General features: G+C 54.7%; 28 non-coding genes across 28 annotated transcripts; all 28 read right to left on the minus strand.

Moving 5' to 3' along the window:
* Positions 1-126: 126 nt before the first annotated feature.
* On the minus strand, positions 127-198 carry TRNAE-CUC (transfer RNA glutamic acid (anticodon CUC)). The gene has a single exon. It is a non-coding gene; the product is annotated as a tRNA-Glu (tRNA).
* A 345-nt stretch (positions 199-543) lies between these two features.
* TRNAE-CUC (transfer RNA glutamic acid (anticodon CUC)) lies at positions 544-615 on the minus strand. Its single transcript has one exon. It is a non-coding gene; the product is annotated as a tRNA-Glu (tRNA).
* Positions 616-1,377: 762 nt separating this feature from the next.
* On the minus strand, positions 1,378-1,449 carry TRNAE-CUC (transfer RNA glutamic acid (anticodon CUC)). The gene has a single exon. It is a non-coding gene; the product is annotated as a tRNA-Glu (tRNA).
* Positions 1,450-1,794: 345 nt separating this feature from the next.
* TRNAE-CUC (transfer RNA glutamic acid (anticodon CUC)) lies at positions 1,795-1,866 on the minus strand. The gene has a single exon. It is a non-coding gene; the product is annotated as a tRNA-Glu (tRNA).
* Positions 1,867-3,045: 1,179 nt separating this feature from the next.
* On the minus strand, positions 3,046-3,117 carry TRNAE-CUC (transfer RNA glutamic acid (anticodon CUC)). Its single transcript has one exon. It is a non-coding gene; the product is annotated as a tRNA-Glu (tRNA).
* Positions 3,118-4,296: 1,179 nt separating this feature from the next.
* On the minus strand, positions 4,297-4,368 carry TRNAE-CUC (transfer RNA glutamic acid (anticodon CUC)). The gene has a single exon. It is a non-coding gene; the product is annotated as a tRNA-Glu (tRNA).
* A 345-nt stretch (positions 4,369-4,713) lies between these two features.
* On the minus strand, positions 4,714-4,785 carry TRNAE-CUC (transfer RNA glutamic acid (anticodon CUC)). The gene has a single exon. It is a non-coding gene; the product is annotated as a tRNA-Glu (tRNA).
* Positions 4,786-5,547: 762 nt separating this feature from the next.
* TRNAE-CUC (transfer RNA glutamic acid (anticodon CUC)) lies at positions 5,548-5,619 on the minus strand. The gene has a single exon. It is a non-coding gene; the product is annotated as a tRNA-Glu (tRNA).
* A 345-nt stretch (positions 5,620-5,964) lies between these two features.
* Positions 5,965-6,036, minus strand: TRNAE-CUC (transfer RNA glutamic acid (anticodon CUC)). The gene has a single exon. It is a non-coding gene; the product is annotated as a tRNA-Glu (tRNA).
* A 1,179-nt stretch (positions 6,037-7,215) lies between these two features.
* TRNAE-CUC (transfer RNA glutamic acid (anticodon CUC)) lies at positions 7,216-7,287 on the minus strand. The gene has a single exon. It is a non-coding gene; the product is annotated as a tRNA-Glu (tRNA).
* A 1,179-nt stretch (positions 7,288-8,466) lies between these two features.
* TRNAE-CUC (transfer RNA glutamic acid (anticodon CUC)) lies at positions 8,467-8,538 on the minus strand. Its single transcript has one exon. It is a non-coding gene; the product is annotated as a tRNA-Glu (tRNA).
* Positions 8,539-8,883: 345 nt separating this feature from the next.
* On the minus strand, positions 8,884-8,955 carry TRNAE-CUC (transfer RNA glutamic acid (anticodon CUC)). The gene has a single exon. It is a non-coding gene; the product is annotated as a tRNA-Glu (tRNA).
* A 762-nt stretch (positions 8,956-9,717) lies between these two features.
* Positions 9,718-9,789, minus strand: TRNAE-CUC (transfer RNA glutamic acid (anticodon CUC)). The gene has a single exon. It is a non-coding gene; the product is annotated as a tRNA-Glu (tRNA).
* Positions 9,790-10,134: 345 nt separating this feature from the next.
* TRNAE-CUC (transfer RNA glutamic acid (anticodon CUC)) lies at positions 10,135-10,206 on the minus strand. Its single transcript has one exon. It is a non-coding gene; the product is annotated as a tRNA-Glu (tRNA).
* A 345-nt stretch (positions 10,207-10,551) lies between these two features.
* Positions 10,552-10,623, minus strand: TRNAE-CUC (transfer RNA glutamic acid (anticodon CUC)). The gene has a single exon. It is a non-coding gene; the product is annotated as a tRNA-Glu (tRNA).
* A 345-nt stretch (positions 10,624-10,968) lies between these two features.
* On the minus strand, positions 10,969-11,040 carry TRNAE-CUC (transfer RNA glutamic acid (anticodon CUC)). Its single transcript has one exon. It is a non-coding gene; the product is annotated as a tRNA-Glu (tRNA).
* A 762-nt stretch (positions 11,041-11,802) lies between these two features.
* Positions 11,803-11,874, minus strand: TRNAE-CUC (transfer RNA glutamic acid (anticodon CUC)). Its single transcript has one exon. It is a non-coding gene; the product is annotated as a tRNA-Glu (tRNA).
* Positions 11,875-12,636: 762 nt separating this feature from the next.
* TRNAE-CUC (transfer RNA glutamic acid (anticodon CUC)) lies at positions 12,637-12,708 on the minus strand. Its single transcript has one exon. It is a non-coding gene; the product is annotated as a tRNA-Glu (tRNA).
* A 345-nt stretch (positions 12,709-13,053) lies between these two features.
* On the minus strand, positions 13,054-13,125 carry TRNAE-CUC (transfer RNA glutamic acid (anticodon CUC)). Its single transcript has one exon. It is a non-coding gene; the product is annotated as a tRNA-Glu (tRNA).
* A 762-nt stretch (positions 13,126-13,887) lies between these two features.
* TRNAE-CUC (transfer RNA glutamic acid (anticodon CUC)) lies at positions 13,888-13,959 on the minus strand. Its single transcript has one exon. It is a non-coding gene; the product is annotated as a tRNA-Glu (tRNA).
* Positions 13,960-14,304: 345 nt separating this feature from the next.
* TRNAE-CUC (transfer RNA glutamic acid (anticodon CUC)) lies at positions 14,305-14,376 on the minus strand. The gene has a single exon. It is a non-coding gene; the product is annotated as a tRNA-Glu (tRNA).
* A 762-nt stretch (positions 14,377-15,138) lies between these two features.
* Positions 15,139-15,210, minus strand: TRNAE-CUC (transfer RNA glutamic acid (anticodon CUC)). Its single transcript has one exon. It is a non-coding gene; the product is annotated as a tRNA-Glu (tRNA).
* Positions 15,211-15,555: 345 nt separating this feature from the next.
* TRNAE-CUC (transfer RNA glutamic acid (anticodon CUC)) lies at positions 15,556-15,627 on the minus strand. The gene has a single exon. It is a non-coding gene; the product is annotated as a tRNA-Glu (tRNA).
* Positions 15,628-16,806: 1,179 nt separating this feature from the next.
* On the minus strand, positions 16,807-16,878 carry TRNAE-CUC (transfer RNA glutamic acid (anticodon CUC)). Its single transcript has one exon. It is a non-coding gene; the product is annotated as a tRNA-Glu (tRNA).
* A 762-nt stretch (positions 16,879-17,640) lies between these two features.
* Positions 17,641-17,712, minus strand: TRNAE-CUC (transfer RNA glutamic acid (anticodon CUC)). Its single transcript has one exon. It is a non-coding gene; the product is annotated as a tRNA-Glu (tRNA).
* Positions 17,713-19,308: 1,596 nt separating this feature from the next.
* On the minus strand, positions 19,309-19,380 carry TRNAE-CUC (transfer RNA glutamic acid (anticodon CUC)). The gene has a single exon. It is a non-coding gene; the product is annotated as a tRNA-Glu (tRNA).
* Positions 19,381-20,142: 762 nt separating this feature from the next.
* On the minus strand, positions 20,143-20,214 carry TRNAE-CUC (transfer RNA glutamic acid (anticodon CUC)). Its single transcript has one exon. It is a non-coding gene; the product is annotated as a tRNA-Glu (tRNA).
* Positions 20,215-20,559: 345 nt separating this feature from the next.
* On the minus strand, positions 20,560-20,631 carry TRNAE-CUC (transfer RNA glutamic acid (anticodon CUC)). The gene has a single exon. It is a non-coding gene; the product is annotated as a tRNA-Glu (tRNA).
* Positions 20,632-20,765: the final 134 nt, after the last annotated feature.

Below are 20,765 nucleotides of genomic sequence, written 5' to 3' on the forward strand. Positions count from 1 at the left end.
CGAAAAGCTTGACAAGGCTCAGCGCAACTGAGAAAACCAGGCCGATGGATGGCGGAGCATTTTTTGGCCCTTAACGAAGCAGAAGCCCAGACGATAGTGTCCAGCTGCTACCAGGGCAAAGAAGAATTCCCTGACCGGGAATCGAACCCGGGCCGCGGCGGTGAGAGCGCCGAATCCTAGCCACTAGACCACCAGGGAGAGGTGTGCCCCGTTCTTCCCAGGCTAGCGAGACGAAGTCAATGGCAAATACCCAAGATGGCGTTGATGCACTTTGGAGTGGGCAAATACGGCTTTCTTCCGTCAGAACCAAGGTCTCCAAAATGGGGTGAAGGAGGCACTTCTAGCTACAGCTGGTTAGCAGTGGGTTATCCTAGTCTCTTAACAGCTGGCCGAGTTGACCATGTGGGCCTAAAAGCGCGAAAAGCTTGACAAGGCTCAGCGCAACTGAGAAAACCAGGCCGATGGATGGCGGAGCATTTTTTGGCCCTTAACGAAGCAGAAGCCCAGACGATAGTGTCCAGCTGCTACCAGGGCAAAGAAGAATTCCCTGACCGGGAATCGAACCCGGGCCGCGGCGGTGAGAGCGCCGAATCCTAGCCACTAGACCACCAGGGAGAGGTGTGCCCCGTTTTTCCCAGGCTAGCGAGACGAAGTCAATGGCAAATACCCAAGATGGCGTTGATGCACTTTGGAGTGGGCAAATACGGCTTTCTTCCGTCAGAACCAAGGTCTCCAAAATGGGGTGAAGGAGGCACTTCTAGCTACAGCTGGTTAGCAGTGGGTTATCCTAGTCTCTTAACAGCTGGCCGAGTTGGCCATGTGGGCCTAAAAGCGCGAAAAGCTTGACAAGGCTCAGCGGAACTGAGAAAACCAGGCCGATGGATGGCGGAGCATTTTTTGGCCCTTAACGAAGCAGAAGCCCAGACGATAGTGTCCAGCTGCTACCAGGGCAAAGAAGAATTCCCTGACCGGGAATCGAACCCGGGCTGCGGCGGTGAGAGCGCCGAATCCTAGCCACTAGACCACCAGGGAGAGGTGTGCCCTGTTCTTCCCAGGCTAGCGAGACGAAGTCAATGGCAAATACCCAAGATGGCGTTGATGCACTTTGGAGTGGGCAAATACGGCTTTCTTCCGTCAGAACCAAGGTCTCCAAAATGGGGTGAAGGAGGCACTTCTAGCTACAGCTGGTTAGCAGTGGGTTATCCTAGTCTCTTAACAGCTGGCCGAGTTGACCATGTGGGCCTAAAAGCGCGAAAAGCTTGACAAGGCTCAGCGCAACTGAGAAAACCAGGCCGATGGATGGCGGAGCATTTTTTGGCCCTTAACGAAGCAGAAGCCCAGACGATAGTGTCCAGCTGCTACCAGGGCAAAGAAGAATTCCCTGACCGGGAATCGAACCCGGGCCGCGGCGGTGAGAGCGCCGAATCCTAGCCACTAGACCACCAGGGAGAGGTGTGCCCCGTTCTTCCCAGGCTAGCGAGACGAAGTCAATGGCAAATACCCAAGATGGCGTTGATGCACTTTGGAGTGGGCAAATACGGCTTTCTTCCGTCAGAACCAAGGTCTCCAAAATGGGGTGAAGGAGGCACTTCTAGCTACAGCTGGTTAGCAGTGGGTTATCCTAGTCTCTTAACAGCTGGCCGAGTTGACCATGTGGGCCTAAAAGCGCGAAAAGCTTGACAAGGCTCAGCGCAACTGAGAAAACCAGGCCGATGGATGGCGGAGCATTTTTTGGCCCTTAACGAAGCAGAAGCCCAGACGATAGTGTCCAGCTGCTACCAGGGCAAAGAAGAATTCCCTGACCGGGAATCGAACCCGGGCCGCGGCGGTGAGAGCGCCGAATCCTAGCCACTAGACCACCAGGGAGAGGTGTGCCCCGTTTTTCCCAGGCTAGCGAGACGAAGTCAATGGCAAATACCCAAGATGGCGTTGATGCACTTTGGAGTGGGCAAATACGGCTTTCTTCCGTCAGAACCAAGGTCTCCAAAATGGGGTGAAGGAGGCACTTCTAGCTACAGCTGGTTAGCAGTGGGTTATCCTAGTCTCTTAACAGCTGGCCGAGTTGGCCATGTGGGCCTAAAAGCGCGAAAAGCTTGACAAGGCTCAGCGGAACTGAGAAAACCAGGCCGATGGATGGCGGAGCATTTTTTGGCCCTTAACGAAGCAGAAGCCCAGACGATAGTGTCCAGCTGCTACCAGGGCAAAGAAGAATTCCCTGACCGGGAATCGAACCCGGGCTGCGGCGGTGAGAGCGCCGAACCCTAGCCACTAGACCACCAGGGAGAAGTGTGCCCTGTTCTTCCCAGGCTAGCGAGACGAAGTCAATGGCAAATACCCAAGATGGCGTTGATGCACTTTGGAGTGGGCAAATACGGCTTTCTTCCGTCAGAACCAAGGTCTCCAAAATGGGGTGAAGGAGGCACTTCTAGCTACAGCTGGTTAGCAGTGGGTTATCCTAGTCTCTTAACAGCTGGCCGAGTTGACCATGTGGGCCTAAAAGCGCGAAAAGCTTGACAAGGCTCAGCGCAACTGAGAAAACCAGGCCGATGGATGGCGGAGCATTTTTTGGCCCTTAACGAAGCAGAAGCCCAGACGATAGTGTCCAGCTGCTACCAGGGCAAAGAAGAATTCCCTGACCGGGAATCGAACCCGGGCTGCGGCGGTGAGAGCGCCGAATCCTAGCCACTAGACCACCAGGGAGAGGTGTGCCCCAATCTTCCCAGGCTAGCGAGATGAAGTCAATGGCAAATACCCAAGATGGCGTTGATGCACTTTGGAGTGGGCAAATACGGCTTTCTTCCGTCAGAACCAAGGTCTCCAAAATGGGGTGAAGGAGGCACTTCTAGCTACAGCTGGTTAGCAGTGGGTTATCCTAGTCTCTTAACAGCTGGCCGAGTTGACCATGTGGGCCTAAAAGCGCGAAAAGCTTGACAAGGCTCAGCGCAACTGAGAAAACCAGGCCGATGGATGGCGGAGCATTTTTTGGCCCTTAACGAAGCAGAAGCCCAGACGATAGTGTCCAGCTGCTACCAGGGCAAAGAAGAATTCCCTGACCGGGAATCGAACCCGGGCCGCGGCGGTGAGAGCGCCGAATCCTAGCCACTAGACCACCAGGGAGAGGTGTGCCCCGTTCTTCCCAGGCTAGCGAGACGAAGTCAATGGCAAATACCCAAGATGGCGTTGATGCACTTTGGAGTGGGCAAATACGGCTTTCTTCCGTCAGAACCAAGGTCTCCAAAATGGGGTGAAGGAGGCACTTCTAGCTACAGCTGGTTAGCAGTGGGTTATCCTAGTCTCTTAACAGCTGGCCGAGTTGACCATGTGGGCCTAAAAGCGCGAAAAGCTTGACAAGGCTCAGCGCAACTGAGAAAACCAGGCCGATGGATGGCGGAGCATTTTTTGGCCCTTAACGAAGCAGAAGCCCAGACGATCGTGTCCAGCTGCTACCAGGGCAAAGAAGAATTCCCTGACCGGGAATTGAACCCGGGCCGCGGCGGTGAGAGCGCCGAATCCTAGCCACTAGACCACCAGGGAGAGGTGTGCCCCGTTTTTCCCAGGCTAGCGAGACGAAGTCAATGGCAAATACCCAAGATGGCGTTGATGCACTTTGGAGTGGGCAAATACGGCTTTCTTCCGTCAGAACCAAGGTCTCCAAAATGGGGTGAAGGAGGCACTTCTAGCTACAGCTGGTTAGCAGTGGGTTATCCTAGTCTCTTAACAGCTGGCCGAGTTGGCCATGTGGGCCTAAAAGCGCGAAAAGCTTGACAAGGCTCAGCGGAACTGAGAAAACCAGGCCGATGGATGGCGGAGCATTTTTTGGCCCTTAACGAAGCAGAAGCCCAGACGATAGTGTCCAGCTGCTACCAGGGCAAAGAAGAATTCCCTGACCGGGAATCGAACCCGGGCTGCGGCGGTGAGAGCGCCGAATCCTAGCCACTAGACCACCAGGGAGAGGTGTGCCCTGCTCTTCCCAGGCTAGCGAGACGAAGTCAATGGCAAATACCCAAGATGGCGTTGATGCACTTTGGAGTGGGCAAATACGGCTTTCTTCCGTCAGAACCAAGGTCTCCAAAATGGGGTGAAGTAGGCACTTCTAGCTACAGCTGGTTAGCAGTGGCTTATCCTAGTCTCTTAACAGCTGGCCGAGTTGACCATGTGGGCCTAAAAGCGCGAAAAGCTTGACAAGGCTCAGCGCAACTGAGAAAACCAGGCCGATGGATGGCGGAGCATTTTTTGGCCCTTAACGAAGCAGAAGCCCAGACGATAGTGTCCAGCTGCTACCAGGGCAAAGAAGAATTCCCTGACCGGGAATCGAACCCGGGCCGCGGCGGTGAGAGCGCCGAATCCTAGCCACTAGACCACCAGGGAGAGGTGTGCCCCGTTCTTCCCAGGCTAGCGAGACGAAGTCAATGGCAAATACCCAAGATGGCGTTGATGCACTTTGGAGTGGGCAAATACGGCTTTCTTCCGTCAGAACCAAGGTCTCCAAAATGGGGTGAAGGAGGCACTTCTAGCTACAGCTGGTTAGCAGTGGGTTATCCTAGTCTCTTAACAGCTGGCCGAGTTGACCATGTGGGCCTAAAAGCGCGAAAAGCTTGACAAGGCTCAGCGCAACTGAGAAAACCAGGCCGATGGATGGCGGAGCATTTTTTGGCCCTTAACGAAGCAGAAGCCCAGACGATAGTGTCCAGCTGCTACCAGGGCAAAGAAGAATTCCCTGACCGGGAATCGAACCCGGGCCGCGGCGGTGAGAGCGCCGAATCCTAGCCACTAGACCACCAGGGAGAGGTGTGCCCCGTTTTTCCCAGGCTAGCGAGACGAAGTCAATGGCAAATACCCAAGATGGCGTTGATGCACTTTGGAGTGGGCAAATACGGCTTTCTTCCGTCAGAACCAAGGTCTCCAAAATGGGGTGAAGGAGGCACTTCTAGCTACAGCTGGTTAGCAGTGGGTTATCCTAGTCTCTTAACAGCTGGCCGAGTTGGCCATGTGGGCCTAAAAGCGCGAAAAGCTTGACAAGGCTCAGCGGAACTGAGAAAACCAGGCCGATGGATGGCGGAGCATTTTTTGGCCCTTAACGAAGCAGAAGCCCAGACGATAGTGTCCAGCTGCTACCAGGGCAAAGAAGAATTCCCTGACCGGGAATCGAACCCGGGCTGCGGCGGTGAGAGCGCCGAATCCTAGCCACTAGACCACCAGGGAGAGGTGTGCCCTGTTCTTCCCAGGCTAGCGAGACGAAGTCAATGGCAAATACCCAAGATGGCGTTGATGCACTTTGGAGTGGGCAAATACGGCTTTCTTCCGTCAGAACCAAGGTCTCCAAAATGGGGTGAAGGAGGCACTTCTAGCTACAGCTGGTTAGCAGTGGGTTATCCTAGTCTCTTAACAGCTGGCCGAGTTGACCATGTGGGCCTAAAAGCGCGAAAAGCTTGACAAGGCTCAGCGCAACTGAGAAAACCAGGCCGATGGATGGCGGAGCATTTTTTGGCCCTTAACGAAGCAGAAGCCCAGACGATAGTGTCCAGCTGCTACCAGGGCAAAGAAGAATTCCCTGACCGGGAATCGAACCCGGGCCGCGGCGGTGAGAGCGCCGAATCCTAGCCACTAGACCACCAGGGAGAGGTGTGCCCCGTTCTTCCCAGGCTAGCGAGACGAAGTCAATGGCAAATACCCAAGATGGCGTTGATGCACTTTGGAGTGGGCAAATACGGCTTTCTTCCGTCAGAACCAAGGTCTCCAAAATGGGGTGAAGGAGGCACTTCTAGCTACAGCTGGTTAGCAGTGGGTTATCCTAGTCTCTTAACAGCTGGCCGAGTTGACCATGTGGGCCTAAAAGCGCGAAAAGCTTGACAAGGCTCAGCGCAACTGAGAAAACCAGGCCGATGGATGGCGGAGCATTTTTTGGCCCTTAACGAAGCAGAAGCCCAGACGATAGTGTCCAGCTGCTACCAGGGCAAAGAAGAATTCCCTGACCGGGAATCGAACCCGGGCCGCGGCGGTGAGAGCGCCGAATCCTAGCCACTAGACCACCAGGGAGAGGTGTGCCCCGTTTTTCCCAGGCTAGCGAGACGAAGTCAATGGCAAATACCCAAGATGGCGTTGATGCACTTTGGAGTGGGCAAATACGGCTTTCTTCCGTCAGAACCAAGGTCTCCAAAATGGGGTGAAGGAGGCACTTCTAGCTACAGCTGGTTAGCAGTGGGTTATCCTAGTCTCTTAACAGCTGGCCGAGTTGGCCATGTGGGCCTAAAAGCGCGAAAAGCTTGACAAGGCTCAGCGGAACTGAGAAAACCAGGCCGATGGATGGCGGAGCATTTTTTGGCCCTTAACGAAGCAGAAGCCCAGACGATAGTGTCCAGCTGCTACCAGGGCAAAGAAGAATTCCCTGACCGGGAATCGAACCCGGGCTGCGGCGGTGAGAGCGCCGAACCCTAGCCACTAGACCACCAGGGAGAAGTGTGCCCTGTTCTTCCCAGGCTAGCGAGACGAAGTCAATGGCAAATACCCAAGATGGCGTTGATGCACTTTGGAGTGGGCAAATACGGCTTTCTTCCGTCAGAACCAAGGTCTCCAAAATGGGGTGAAGGAGGCACTTCTAGCTACAGCTGGTTAGCAGTGGGTTATCCTAGTCTCTTAACAGCTGGCCGAGTTGACCATGTGGGCCTAAAAGCGCGAAAAGCTTGACAAGGCTCAGCGCAACTGAGAAAACCAGGCCGATGGATGGCGGAGCATTTTTTGGCCCTTAACGAAGCAGAAGCCCAGACGATAGTGTCCAGCTGCTACCAGGGCAAAGAAGAATTCCCTGACCGGGAATCGAACCCGGGCTGCGGCGGTGAGAGCGCCGAATCCTAGCCACTAGACCACCAGGGAGAGGTGTGCCCCGTTCTTCCCAGGCTAGCGAGACGAAGTCAATGGCAAATACCCAAGATGGCGTTGATGCACTTTGGAGTGGGCAAATACGGCTTTCTTCCGTCAGAACCAAGGTCTCCAAAATGGGGTGAAGGAGGCACTTCTAGCTACAGCTGGTTAGCAGTGGGTTATCCTAGTCTCTTAACAGCTGGCCGAGTTGACCATGTGGGCCTAAAAGCGCGAAAAGCTTGACAAGGCTCAGCGCAACTGAGAAAACCAGGCCGATGGATGGCGGAGCATTTTTTGGCCCTTAACGAAGCAGAAGCCCAGACGATAGTGTCCAGCTGCTACCAGGGCAAAGAAGAATTCCCTGACCGGGAATCGAACCCGGGCCGCGGCGGTGAGAGCGCCGAATCCTAGCCACTAGACCACCAGGGAGAGGTGTGCCCCGTTCTTCCCAGGCTAGCGAGACGAAGTCAATGGCAAATACCCAAGATGGCGTTGATGCACTTTGGAGTGGGCAAATACGGCTTTCTTCCGTCAGAACCAAGGTCTCCAAAATGGGGTGAAGGAGGCACTTCTAGCTACAGCTGGTTAGCAGTGGGTTATCCTAGTCTCTTAACAGTTGGCCGAGTTGACCATGTGGGCCTAAAAGCGCGAAAAGCTTGACAAGGCTCAGCGCAACTGAGAAAACCAGGCTGATGGATGGCGGAGCATTTTTTGGCCCTTAACGAAGCAGAAGCCCAGACGATCGTGTCCAGCTGCTACCAGGGCAAAGAAGAATTCCCTGACCGGGAATTGAACCCGGGCCGCGGCGGTGAGAGCGCCGAATCCTAGCCACTAGACCACCAGGGAGAGGTGTGCCCCGTTTTTCCCAGGCTAGCGAGACGAAGTCAATGGCAAATACCCAAGATGGCGTTGATGCACTTTGGAGTGGGCAAATACGGCTTTCTTCCGTCAGAACCAAGGTCTCCAAAATGGGGTGAAGGAGGCACTTCTAGCTACAGCTGGTTAGCAGTGGGTTATCCTAGTCTCTTAACAGCTGGCCGAGTTGGCCATGTGGGCCTAAAAGCGCGAAAAGCTTGACAAGGCTCAGCGGAACTGAGAAAACCAGGCCGATGGATGGCGGAGCATTTTTTGGCCCTTAACGAAGCAGAAGCCCAGACGATAGTGTCCAGCTGCTACCAGGGCAAAGAAGAATTCCCTGACCGGGAATCGAACCCGGGCTGCGGCGGTGAGAGCGCCGAATCCTAGCCACTAGACCACCAGGGAGAGGTGTGCCCTGCTCTTCCCAGGCTAGCGAGACGAAGTCAATGGCAAATACCCAAGATGGCGTTGATGCACTTTGGAGTGGGCAAATACGGCTTTCTTCCGTCAGAACCAAGGTCTCCAAAATGGGGTGAAGTAGGCACTTCTAGCTACAGCTGGTTAGCAGTGGGTTATCCTAGTCTCTTAACAGCTGGCCGAGTTGACCATGTGGGCCTAAAAGCGCGAAAAGCTTGACAAGGCTCAGCGCAACTGAGAAAACCAGGCCGATGGATGGCGGAGCATTTTTTGGCCCTTAACGAAGCAGAAGCCCAGACGATAGTGTCCAGCTGCTACCAGGGCAAAGAAGAATTCCCTGACCGGGAATCGAACCCGGGCCGCGGCGGTGAGAGCGCCGAATCCTAGCCACTAGACCACCAGGGAGAGGTGTGCCCCGTTCTTCCCAGGCTAGCGAGACGAAGTCAATGGCAAATACCCAAGATGGCGTTGATGCACTTTGGAGTGGGCAAATACGGCTTTCTTCCGTCAGAACCAAGGTCTCCAAAATGGGGTGAAGGAGGCACTTCTAGCTACAGCTGGTTAGCAGTGGGTTATCCTAGTCTCTTAACAGCTGGCCGAGTTGACCATGTGGGCCTAAAAGCGCGAAAAGCTTGACAAGGCTCAGCGCAACTGAGAAAACCAGGCCGATGGATGGCGGAGCATTTTTTGGCCCTTAACGAAGCAGAAGCCCAGACGATAGTGTCCAGCTGCTACCAGGGCAAAGAAGAATTCCCTGACCGGGAATCGAACCCGGGCCGCGGCGGTGAGAGCGCCGAATCCTAGCCACTAGACCACCAGGGAGAGGTGTGCCCCGTTTTTCCCAGGCTAGCGAGACGAAGTCAATGGCAAATACCCAAGATGGCGTTGATGCACTTTGGAGTGGGCAAATACGGCTTTCTTCCGTCAGAACCAAGGTCTCCAAAATGGGGTGAAGGAGGCACTTCTAGCTACAGCTGGTTAGCAGTGGGTTATCCTAGTCTCTTAACAGCTGGCCGAGTTGGCCATGTGGGCCTAAAAGCGCGAAAAGCTTGACAAGGCTCAGCGGAACTGAGAAAACCAGGCCGATGGATGGCGGAGCATTTTTTGGCCCTTAACGAAGCAGAAGCCCAGACGATAGTGTCCAGCTGCTACCAGGGCAAAGAAGAATTCCCTGACCGGGAATCGAACCCGGGCTGCGGCGGTGAGAGCGCCGAATCCTAGCCACTAGACCACCAGGGAGAGGTGTGCCCTGTTCTTCCCAGGCTAGCGAGACGAAGTCAATGGCAAATACCCAAGATGGCGTTGATGCACTTTGGAGTGGGCAAATACGGCTTTCTTCCGTCAGAACCAAGGTCTCCAAAATGGGGTGAAGGAGGCACTTCTAGCTACAGCTGGTTAGCAGTGGGTTATCCTAGTCTCTTAACAGCTGGCCGAGTTGACCATGTGGGCCTAAAAGCGCGAAAAGCTTGACAAGGCTCAGCGCAACTGAGAAAACCAGGCCGATGGATGGCGGAGCATTTTTTGGCCCTTAACGAAGCAGAAGCCCAGACGATAGTGTCCAGCTGCTACCAGGGCAAAGAAGAATTCCCTGACCGGGAATCGAACCCGGGCCGCGGCGGTGAGAGCGCCGAATCCTAGCCACTAGACCACCAGGGAGAGGTGTGCCCCGTTCTTCCCAGGCTAGCGAGACGAAGTCAATGGCAAATACCCAAGATGGCGTTGATGCACTTTGGAGTGGGCAAATACGGCTTTCTTCCGTCAGAACCAAGGTCTCCAAAATGGGGTGAAGGAGGCACTTCTAGCTACAGCTGGTTAGCAGTGGGTTATCCTAGTCTCTTAACAGCTGGCCGAGTTGACCATGTGGGCCTAAAAGCGCGAAAAGCTTGACAAGGCTCAGCGCAACTGAGAAAACCAGGCCGATGGATGGCGGAGCATTTTTTGGCCCTTAACGAAGCAGAAGCCCAGACGATAGTGTCCAGCTGCTACCAGGGCAAAGAAGAATTCCCTGACCGGGAATCGAACCCGGGCCGCGGCGGTGAGAGCGCCGAATCCTAGCCACTAGACCACCAGGGAGAGGTGTGCCCCGTTTTTCCCAGGCTAGCGAGACGAAGTCAATGGCAAATACCCAAGATGGCGTTGATGCACTTTGGAGTGGGCAAATACGGCTTTCTTCCGTCAGAACCAAGGTCTCCAAAATGGGGTGAAGGAGGCACTTCTAGCTACAGCTGGTTAGCAGTGGGTTATCCTAGTCTCTTAACAGCTGGCCGAGTTGACCATGTGGGCCTAAAAGCGCGAAAAGCTTGACAAGGCTCAGCGCAACTGAGAAAACCAGGCCGATGGATGGCGGAGCATTTTTTGGCCCTTAACGAAGCAGAAGCCCAGACGATAGTGTCCAGCTGCTACCAGGGCAAAGAAGAATTCCCTGACCGGGAATCGAACCCGGGCCGCGGCGGTGAGAGCGCCGAATCCTAGCCACTAGACCACCAGGGAGAGGTGTGCCCCGTTTTTCCCAGGCTAGCGAGACGAAGTCAATGGCAAATACCCAAGATGGCGTTGATGCACTTTGGAGTGGGCAAATACGGCTTTCTTCCGTCAGAACCAAGGTCTCCAAAATGGGGTGAAGGAGGCACTTCTAGCTACAGCTGGTTAGCAGTGGGTTATCCTAGTCTCTTAACAGCTGGCCGAGTTGGCCATGTGGGCCTAAAAGCGCGAAAAGCTTGACAAGGCTCAGCGGAACTGAGAAAACCAGGCCGATGGATGGCGGAGCATTTTTTGGCCCTTAACGAAGCAGAAGCCCAGACGATAGTGTCCAGCTGCTACCAGGGCAAAGAAGAATTCCCTGACCGGGAATCGAACCCGGGCCGCGGCGGTGAGAGCGCCGAATCCTAGCCACTAGACCACCAGGGAGAGGTGTGCCCCGTTTTTCCCAGGCTAGCGAGACGAAGTCAATGGCAAATACCCAAGATGGCGTTGATGCACTTTGGAGTGGGCAAATACGGCTTTCTTCCGTCAGAACCAAGGTCTCCAAAATGGGGTGAAGGAGGCACTTCTAGCTACAGCTGGTTAGCAGTGGGTTATCCTAGTCTCTTAACAGCTGGCCGAGTTGGCCATGTGGGCCTAAAAGCGCGAAAAGCTTGACAAGGCTCAGCGGAACTGAGAAAACCAGGCCGATGGATGGCGGAGCATTTTTTGGCCCTTAACGAAGCAGAAGCCCAGACGATAGTGTCCAGCTGCTACCAGGGCAAAGAAGAATTCCCTGACCGGGAATCGAACCCGGGCTGCGGCGGTGAGAGCGCCGAATCCTAGCCACTAGACCACCAGGGAGAGGTGTGCCCTGTTCTTCCCAGGCTAGCGAGACGAAGTCAATGGCAAATACCCAAGATGGCGTTGATGCACTTTGGAGTGGGCAAATACGGCTTTCTTCCGTCAGAACCAAGGTCTCCAAAATGGGGTGAAGGAGGCACTTCTAGCTACAGCTGGTTAGCAGTGGGTTATCCTAGTCTCTTAACAGCTGGCCGAGTTGGCCATGTGGGCCTAAAAGCGCGAAAAGCTTGACAAGGCTCAGCGGAACTGAGAAAACCAGGCCGATGGATGGCGGAGCATTTTTTGGCCCTTAACGAAGCAGAAGCCCAGACGATAGTGTCCAGCTGCTACCAGGGCAAAGAAGAATTCCCTGACCGGGAATCGAACCCGGGCCGCGGCGGTGAGAGCGCCGAATCCTAGCCACTAGACCACCAGGGAGAGGTGTGCCCCGTTTTTCCCAGGCTAGCGAGACGAAGTCAATGGCAAATACCCAAGATGGCGTTGATGCACTTTGGAGTGGGCAAATACGGCTTTCTTCCGTCAGAACCAAGGTCTCCAAAATGGGGTGAAGGAGGCACTTCTAGCTACAGCTGGTTAGCAGTGGGTTATCCTAGTCTCTTAACAGCTGGCCGAGTTGGCCATGTGGGCCTAAAAGCGCGAAAAGCTTGACAAGGCTCAGCGGAACTGAGAAAACCAGGCCGATGGATGGCGGAGCATTTTTTGGCCCTTAACGAAGCAGAAGCCCAGACGATAGTGTCCAGCTGCTACCAGGGCAAAGAAGAATTCCCTGACCGGGAATCGAACCCGGGCTGCGGCGGTGAGAGCGCCGAATCCTAGCCACTAGACCACCAGGGAGAGGTGTGCCCTGTTCTTCCCAGGCTAGCGAGACGAAGTCAATGGCAAATACCCAAGATGGCGTTGATGCACTTTGGAGTGGGCAAATACGGCTTTCTTCCGTCAGAACCAAGGTCTCCAAAATGGGGTGAAGGAGGCACTTCTAGCTACAGCTGGTTAGCAGTGGGTTATCCTAGTCTCTTAACAGCTGGCCGAGTTGACCATGTGGGCCTAAAAGCGCGAAAAGCTTGACAAGGCTCAGCGCAACTGAGAAAACCAGGCCGATGGATGGCGGAGCATTTTTTGGCCCTTAACGAAGCAGAAGCCCAGACGATAGTGTCCAGCTGCTACCAGGGCAAAGAAGAATTCCCTGACCGGGAATCGAACCCGGGCCGCGGCGGTGAGAGCGCCGAATCCTAGCCACTAGACCACCAGGGAGAGGTGTGCCCCGTTCTTCCCAGGCTAGCGAGACGAAGTCAATGGCAAATACCCAAGATGGCGTTGATGCACTTTGGAGTGGGCAAATACGGCTTTCTTCCGTCAGAACCAAGGTCTCCAAAATGGGGTGAAGGAGGCACTTCTAGCTACAGCTGGTTAGCAGTGGGTTATCCTAGTCTCTTAACAGCTGGCCGAGTTGACCATGTGGGCCTAAAAGCGCGAAAAGCTTGACAAGGCTCAGCGCAACTGAGAAAACCAGGCCGATGGATGGCGGAGCATTTTTTGGCCCTTAACGAAGCAGAAGCCCAGACGATAGTGTCCAGCTGCTACCAGGGCAAAGAAGAATTCCCTGACCGGGAATCGAACCCGGGCCGCGGCGGTGAGAGCGCCGAATCCTAGCCACTAGACCACCAGGGAGAGGTGTGCCCCGTTTTTCCCAGGCTAGCGAGACGAAGTCAATGGCAAATACCCAAGATGGCGTTGATGCACTTTGGAGTGGGCAAATACGGCTTTCTTCCGTCAGAACCAAGGTCTCCAAAATGGGGTGAAGGAGGCACTTCTAGCTACAGCTGGTTAGCAGTGGGTTATCCTAGTCTCTTAACAGCTGGCCGAGTTGGCCATGTGGGCCTAAAAGCGCGAAAAGCTTGACAAGGCTCAGCGGAACTGAGAAAACCAGGCCGATGGATGGCGGAGCATTTTTTGGCCCTTAACGAAGCAGAAGCCCAGACGATAGTGTCCAGCTGCTACCAGGGCAAAGAAGAATTCCCTGACCGGGAATCGAACCCGGGCTGCGGCGGTGAGAGCGCCGAATCCTAGCCACTAGACCACCAGGGAGAGGTGTGCCCTGTTCTTCCCAGGCTAGCGAGACGAAGTCAATGGCAAATACCCAAGATGGCGTTGATGCACTTTGGAGTGGGCAAATACGGCTTTCTTCCGTCAGAACCAAGGTCTCCAAAATGGGGTGAAGGAGGCACTTCTAGCTACAGCTGGTTAGCAGTGGGTTATCCTAGTCTCTTAACAGCTGGCCGAGTTGACCATGTGGGCCTAAAAGCGCGAAAAGCTTGACAAGGCTCAGCGCAACTGAGAAAACCAGGCCGATGGATGGCGGAGCATTTTTTGGCCCTTAACGAAGCAGAAGCCCAGACGATAGTGTCCAGCTGCTACCAGGGCAAAGAAGAATTCCCTGACCGGGAATCGAACCCGGGCCGCGGCGGTGAGAGCGCCGAATCCTAGCCACTAGACCACCAGGGAGAGGTGTGCCCCGTTCTTCCCAGGCTAGCGAGACGAAGTCAATGGCAAATACCCAAGATGGCGTTGATGCACTTTGGAGTGGGCAAATACGGCTTTCTTCCGTCAGAACCAAGGTCTCCAAAATGGGGTGAAGGAGGCACTTCTAGCTACAGCTGGTTAGCAGTGGGTTATCCTAGTCTCTTAACAGCTGGCCGAGTTGACCATGTGGGCCTAAAAGCGCGAAAAGCTTGACAAGGCTCAGCGCAACTGAGAAAACCAGGCCGATGGATGGCGGAGCATTTTTTGGCCCTTAACGAAGCAGAAGCCCAGACGATAGTGTCCAGCTGCTACCAGGGCAAAGAAGAATTCCCTGACCGGGAATCGAACCCGGGCCGCGGCGGTGAGAGCGCCGAATCCTAGCCACTAGACCACCAGGGAGAGGTGTGCCCCGTTTTTCCCAGGCTAGCGAGACGAAGTCAATGGCAAATACCCAAGATGGCGTTGATGCACTTTGGAGTGGGCAAATACGGCTTTCTTCCGTCAGAACCAAGGTCTCCAAAATGGGGTGAAGGAGGCACTTCTAGCTACAGCTGGTTAGCAGTGGGTTATCCTAGTCTCTTAACAGCTGGCCGAGTTGGCCATGTGGGCCTAAAAGCGCGAAAAGCTTGACAAGGCTCAGCGGAACTGAGAAAACCAGGCCGATGGATGGCGGAGCATTTTTTGGCCCTTAACGAAGCAGAAGCCCAGACGATAGTGTCCAGCTGCTACCAGGGCAAAGAAGAATTCCCTGACCGGGAATCGAACCCGGGCTGCGGCGGTGAGAGCGCCGAATCCTAGCCACTAGACCACCAGGGAGAGGTGTGCCCTGTTCTTCCCAGGCTAGCGAGACGAAGTCAATGGCAAATACCCAAGATGGCGTTGATGCACTTTGGAGTGGGCAAATACGGCTTTCTTCCGTCAGAACCAAGGTCTCCAAAATGGGGTGAAGGAGGCACTTCTAGCTACAGCTGGTTAGCAGTGGGTTATCCTAGTCTCTTAACAGCTGGCCGAGTTGACCATGTGGGCCTAAAAGCGCGAAAAGCTTGACAAGGCTCAGCGCAACTGAGAAAACCAGGCCGATGGATGGCGGAGCATTTTTTGGCCCTTAACGAAGCAGAAGCCCAGACGATAGTGTCCAGCTGCTACCAGGGCAAAGAAGAATTCCCTGACCGGGAATCGAACCCGGGCCGCGGCGGTGAGAGCGCCGAATCCTAGCCACTAGACCACCAGGGAGAGGTGTGCCCCGTTCTTCCCAGGCTAGCGAGACGAAGTCAATGGCAAATACCCAAGATGGCGTTGATGCACTTTGGAGTGGGCAAATACGGCTTTCTTCCGTCAGAACCAAGGTCTCCAAAATGGGGTGAAGGAGGCACTTCTAGCTACAGCTGGTTAGCAGTGGGTTATCCTAGTCTCTTAACAGCTGGCCGAGTTGACCATGTGGGCCTAAAAGCGCGAAAAGCTTGACAAGGCTCAGCGCAACTGAGAAAACCAGGCCGATGGATGGCGGAGCATTTTTTGGCCCTTAACGAAGCAGAAGCCCAGACGATAGTGTCCAGCTGCTACCAGGGCAAAGAAGAATTCCCTGACCGGGAATCGAACCCGGGCCGCGGCGGTGAGAGCGCCGAATCCTAGCCACTAGACCACCAGGGAGAGGTGTGCCCCGTTTTTCCCAGGCTAGCGAGACGAAGTCAATGGCAAATACCCAAGATGGCGTTGATGCACTTTGGAGTGGGCAAATACGGCTTTCTTCCGTCAGAACCAAGGTCTCCAAAATGGGGTGAAGGAGGCACTTCTAGCTACAGCTGGTTAGCAGTGGGTTATCCTAGTCTCTTAACAGCTGGCCGAGTTGGCCATGTGGGCCTAAAAGCGCGAAAAGCTTGACAAGGCTCAGCGGAACTGAGAAAACCAGGCCGATGGATGGCGGAGCATTTTTTGGCCCTTAACGAAGCAGAAGCCCAGACGATAGTGTCCAGCTGCTACCAGGGCAAAGAAGAATTCCCTGACCGGGAATCGAACCCGGGCTGCGGCGGTGAGAGCGCCGAATCCTAGCCACTAGACCACCAGGGAGAGGTGTGCCCTGTTCTTCCCAGGCTAGCGAGACGAAGTCAATGGCAAATACCCAAGATGGCGTTGATGCACTTTGGAGTGGGCAAATACGGCTTTCTTCCGTCAGAACCAAGGTCTCCAAAATGGGGTGAAGGAGGCACTTCTAGCTACAGCTGGTTAGCAGTGGGTTATCCTAGTCTCTTAACAGCTGGCCGAGTTGACCATGTGGGCCTAAAAGCGCGAAAAGCTTGACAAGGCTCAGCGCAACTGAGAAAACCAGGCCGATGGATGGCGGAGCATTTTTTGGCCCTTAACGAAGCAGAAGCCCAGACGATAGTGTCCAGCTGCTACCAGGGCAAAGAAGAATTCCCTGACCGGGAATCGAACCCAGGCCGCGGCGGTGAGAGCGCCGAATCCTAGCCACTAGACCACCAGGGAGAGGTGTGCCCTGTTCTTCCCAGGCTAGCGAGACGAAGTCAATGGCAAATACCCAAGATGGCGTTGATGCACTTTGGAGTGGGCAAATACGGCTTTCTTCCGTCAGAACCAAGGTCTCCAAAATGGGGTGAAGGAGGCACTTCTAGCTACAGCTGGTTAGCAGTGGGTTATCCTAGTCTCTTAACAGCTGGCCGAGTTGACCATGTGGGCCTAAAAGCGCGAAAAGCTTGACAAGGCTCAGCGCAACTGAGAAAACCAGGCCGATGGATGGCGGAGCATTTTTTGGCCCTTAACGAAGCAGAAGCCCAGACGATAGTGTCCAGCTGCTACCAGGGCAAAGAAGAATTCCCTGACCGGGAATCGAACCCGGGCCGCGGCGGTGAGAGCGCCGAATCCTAGCCACTAGACCACCAGGGAGAGGTGTGCCCCGTTTTTCCCAGGCTAGCGAGACGAAGTCAATGGCAAATACCCAAGATGGCGTTGATGCACTTTGGAGTGGGCAAATACGGCTTTCTTCCGTCAGAACCAAGGTCTCCAAAATGGGGTGAAGGAGGCACTTCTAGCTACAGCTGGTTAGCAGTGGGTTATCCTAGTCTCTTAACAGCTGGCCGAGTTGGCCATGTGGGCCTAAAAGCGCGAAAAGCTTGACAAGGCTCAGCGGAACTGAGAAAACCAGGCCGATGGATGGCGGAGCATTTTTTGGCCCTTAACGAAGCAGAAGCCCAGACGATAGTGTCCAGCTGCTACCAGGGCAAAGAAGAATTCCCTGACCCGGAATCGAACCCGGGCTGCGGTGGTGAGAGCGCCGAATCCTAGCCACTAGACCACCAGGGAGAGGTGTGCCCTGTTCTTCCCAGGCTAGCGAGACGAAGTCAATGGCAAATACCCAAGATGGCGTTGATGCACTTTGGAGTGGGCAAATACGGCTTTCTTCCGTCAGAACCAAGGTCTCCAAAATGGGGTGAAGGAGGCACTTCTAGCTACAGCTGGTTAGCAGTGGGTTATCCTAGTCTCTTAACAGCTGGCCGAGTTGACCATGTGGGCCTAAAAGCGCGAAAAGCTTGACAAGGCTCAGCGCAACTGAGAAAACCAGGCCGATGGATGGCGGAGCATTTTTTGGCCCTTAACGAAGCAGAAGCCCAGACGATAGTGTCCAGCTGCTACCAGGGCAAAGAAGAATTCCCTGACCGGGAATCGAACCCGGGCCGCGGCGGTGAGAGCGCCGAATCCTAGCCACTAGACCACCAGGGAGAGGTGTGCCCCGTTCTTCCCAGGCTAGCGAGACGAAGTCAATGGCAAATACCCAAGATGGCGTTGATGCACTTTGGAGTGGGCAAATACGGCTTTCTTCCGTCAGAACCAAGGTCTCCAAAATGGGGTGAAGGAGGCACTTCTAGCTACAGCTGGTTAGCAGTGGGTTATCCTAGTCTCTTAACAGCTGGCCGAGTTGACCATGTGGGCCTAAAAGCGCGAAAAGCTTGACAAGGCTCAGCGCAACTGAGAAAACCAGGCCGATGGATGGCGGAGCATTTTTTGGCCCTTAACGAAGCAGAAGCCCAGACGATAGTGTCCAGCTGCTACCAGGGCAAAGAAGAATTCCCTGACCGGGAATCGAACCCAGGCCGCGGCGGTGAGAGCGCCGAATCCTAGCCACTAGACCACCAGGGAGAGGTGTGCCCCGTTTTTCCCAGGCTAGCGAGACGAAGTCAATGGCAAATACCCAAGATGGCGTTGATGCACTTTGGAGTGGGCAAATACGGCTTTCTTCCGTCAGAACCAAGGTCTCCAAAATGGGGTGAAGGAGGCACTTCTAGCTACAGCTGGTTAGCAGTGGGTTATCCTAGTCTCTTAACAGCTGGCCGAGTTGGCCATGTGGGACTAAAAGCGCGAAAAGCTTGACAAGGCTCAGCGGAACTGAGAAAACCAGGCCGATGGATGGCGGAGCATTTTTTGGCCCTTAACGAAGCAGAAGCCCAGACGATAGTGTCCAGCTGCTACCAGGGCAAAGAAGAATTCCCTGACCGGGAATCGAACCCGGGCTGCGGCGGTGAGAGCGCCGAATCCTAGCCACTAGACCACCAGGGAGAGGTGTGCCCTGTTCTTCCCAGGCTAGCGAGACGAAGTCAATGGCAAATACCCAAGATGGCGTTGATGCACTTTGGAGTGGGCAAATACGGCTTTCTTCCGTCAGAACCAAGGTCTCCAAAATGGGGTGAAGGAGGCACTTCTAGCTACAGCTGGTTAGCAGTGGGTTATCCTAGTCTCTTAACAGCTGGCCGAGTTGACCATGTGGGCCTAAAAGCGCGAAAAGCTTGACAAGGCTCAGCGCAACTGAGAAAACCAGGCCGATGGATGGCGGAGCATTTTTTGGCCCTTAACGAAGCAGAAGCCCAGACGATAGTGTCCAGCTGCTACCAGGGCAAAGAAGAATTCCCTGACCGGGAATCGAACCCGGGCCGCGGCAGTGAGAGCGCCGAATCCTAGCCACTAGACCACCAGGGAGAGGTGTGCCCCGTTCTTCCCAGGCTAGCGAGACGAAGTCAATGGCAAATACCCAAGATGGCGTTGATGCACTTTGGAGTGGGCAAATACGGCTTTCTTCCGTCAGAACCAAGGTCTCCAAAATGGGGTGAAGGAGGCACTTCTAGCTACAGCTGGTTAGCAGTGGGTTATCCTAGTCTCTTAACAGCTGGCCGAGTTGACCATGTGGGCCTAAAAGCGCGAAAAGCTTGACAAGGCTCAGCGCAACTGAGAAAACCAGGCCGATGGATGGCGGAGCATTTTTTGGCCCTTAACGAAGCAGAAGCCCAGACGATAGTGTCCAGCTGCTACCAGGGCAAAGAAGAATTCCCTGACCGGGAATCGAACCCGGGCCGCGGCGGTGAGAGCGCCGAATCCTAGCCACTAGACCACCAGGGAGAGGTGTGCCCCGTTTTTCCCAGGCTAGCGAGACGAAGTCAATGGCAAATACCCAAGATGGCGTTGATGCACTTTGGAGTGGGCAAATACGGCTTTCTTCCGTCAGAACCAAGGTCTCCAAAATGGGGTGAAGGAGGCACTTCTAGCTACAGCTGGTTAGCAGTGGGTTATCCTAGTCTCTTAACAGCTGGCCGAGTTGGCCATGTGGGCCTAAAAGCGCGAAAAGCTTGACAAGGCTCAGCGGAACTGAGAAAACCAGGCCGATGGATGGCGGAGCATTTTTTGGCCCTTAACGAAGCAGAAGCCCAGACGATAGTGTCCAGCTGCTACCAGGGCAAAGAAGAATTCCCTGACCGGGAATCGAACCCGGGCTGCGGCGGTGAGAGCGCCGAATCCTAGCCACTAGACCACCAGGGAGAGGTGTGCCCTGTTCTTCCCAGGCTAGCGAGACGAAGTCAATGGCAAATACCCAAGATGGCGTTGATGCACTTTGGAGTGGGCAAATACGGCTTTCTTCCGTCAGAACCAAGGTCTCCAAAATGGGGTGAAGGAGGCACTTCTAGCTACAGCTGGTTAGCAGTGGGTTATCCTAGTCTCTTAACAGCTGGCCGAGTTGACCATGTGGGCCTAAAAGCGCGAAAAGCTTGACAAGGCTCAGCGCAACTGAGAAAACCAGGCCGATGGATGGCGGAGCATTTTTTGGCCCTTAACGAAGCAGAAGCCCAGACGATAGTGTCCAGCTGCTACCAGGGCAAAGAAGAATTCCCTGACCGGGAATCGAACCCGGGCCGCGGCGGTGAGAGCGCCGAATCCTAGCCACTAGACCACCAGGGAGAGGTGTGCCCCGTTCTTCCCAGGCTAGCGAGACGAAGTCAATGGCAAATACCCAAGATGGCGTTGATGCACTTTGGAGTGGGCAAATACGGCTTTCTTCCGTCAGAACCAAGGTCTCCAAAATGGGGTGAAGGAGGCACTTCTAGCTACAGCTGGTTAGCAGTGGGTTATCCTAGTCTCTTAACAGCTGGCCGAGTTGACCATGTGGGCCTAAAAGCGCGAAAAGCTTGACAAGGCTCAGCGCAACTGAGAAAACCAGGCCGATGGATGGCGGAGCATTTTTTGGCCCTTAACGAAGCAGAAGCCCAGACGATAGTGTCCAGCTGCTACCAGGGCAAAGAAGAATTCCCTGACCGGGAATCGAACCCGGGCCGCGGCGGTGAGAGCGCCGAATCCTAGCCACTAGACCACCAGGGAGAGGTGTGCCCCGTTTTTCCCAGGCTAGCGAGACGAAGTCAATGGCAAATACCCAAGATGGCGTTGATGCACTTTGGAGTGGGCAAATACGGCTTTCTTCCGTCAGAACCAAGGTCTCCAAAATGGGGTGAAGG

The sequence above is a fragment of the Lithobates pipiens genome, unplaced genomic scaffold (genome assembly GCF_037356315.1).
Source record: "Lithobates pipiens isolate NorthernLeopardFrog02 unplaced genomic scaffold, aLitPip1_a1.2 Scaffold_1, whole genome shotgun sequence".
Lineage (NCBI taxonomy): Eukaryota > Metazoa > Chordata > Amphibia > Anura > Ranidae > Lithobates > Lithobates pipiens.